The sequence below is a fragment of the Nicotiana tabacum genome, chromosome 23 (assembly GCF_000715075.1).
Source record: "Nicotiana tabacum cultivar K326 chromosome 23, ASM71507v2, whole genome shotgun sequence".
Taxonomy (NCBI): Eukaryota; Viridiplantae; Streptophyta; class Magnoliopsida; order Solanales; family Solanaceae; genus Nicotiana; species Nicotiana tabacum.
The window spans coordinates 66,076,266-66,077,285 of NC_134102.1; the positions used below are offsets into that span (position 1 = coordinate 66,076,266).

At 41.0% G+C, this 1,020-nt stretch overlaps 1 non-coding gene across 1 annotated transcript; it reads left to right on the forward strand.

The window, feature by feature from the left end:
• The first annotated feature begins 625 nt into the window (after nt 1-625).
• Nucleotides 626-732, forward strand: LOC142177834 (small nucleolar RNA R71). The gene has a single exon (XR_012706381.1). It is a non-coding gene; the product is annotated as a small nucleolar RNA R71 (small nucleolar RNA).
• The last annotated feature ends 288 nt before the right edge of the window (nt 733-1,020 follow it).

A 1,020-nucleotide genomic window follows, 5' to 3' on the forward strand; every position in this document is an offset into this window, starting at 1 on the left:
ACCAGTGCCCAATTCTTTGATAGCTGCCCCGTGAGCGTCCAACCTCACATCTGTCTTGATAGTGAAGGCCTTCATTAGATCCTCTAGACCAGGCTGAATAGGTTGTCGAGGCTGAAACTGCTGCCTCTGCTGATTTTGGAAGACTAGAGCTCATTGTCCCTAAGGTCTAGAGTTATTTTGTTGCCACGCATTTGCACTACCTCCAAGTGAACTCCATGAAAAAATGGGGTGCCTCTAACTCATTGCATTATAATTTCCCACACCATTTACTTCCTCAATTGAGGCTTGACACTCATGAGTAGGGTGTTCTCTTCCACATATATCACAAGCTGCTTGAGGCTCACTTTGTATTGTAGCTAAGGTTAACTTTCATATTTCTTTAGCCATAGCATCAAGTTGTACCTACACAGATATGTTAGCATCAACCTGGTGAACACCTGTTGATCTTCTTCTTTCAGCACTATCAGAGGGCCATTGATTTGCATCTTCAAAAAACTCGTCAAGAATTATGACTATCTCCTCTGGAGTCTTCTTCATCAACGGACCTTCAGCTGCATTGCTCAATGTTCTACGTGAGGCCAGTGTCAATCCATCCCAAAAGTCCCGGAGTTTCATCCAGAGTTCAATTCTGCTATGTTGACACTTTCTAACAATCTCCTTAAACCTCTCTCATTCTTCAAACACAGTCTCAGTATCTTTCTGGCAGAAGTTATAGATTTCTCTTCTAAACTTGCCGTCTTAGCTGATGAGAAATATTTATCAAGAAATTTATTATTAATCTCATCCCATGTTCGAATCGATCCATTAGGTAAGCTTCGAAACCACTGCTTTGCATCATCTTTGAGTGTGAAGGGGAATTACCTTAAGTACACTGCATCTTGTGACACACCATTGTATTGAAAAGTGTTCATAATCTCCTTGAAGTCCATTAGATGATTGTTTGGATCGTCGTTCAGAAGGGTTTGAAGAAACCTTTGCTTCAACTTAAAATTGTTTGCTGCAATTGGAGGTTGTCTAACA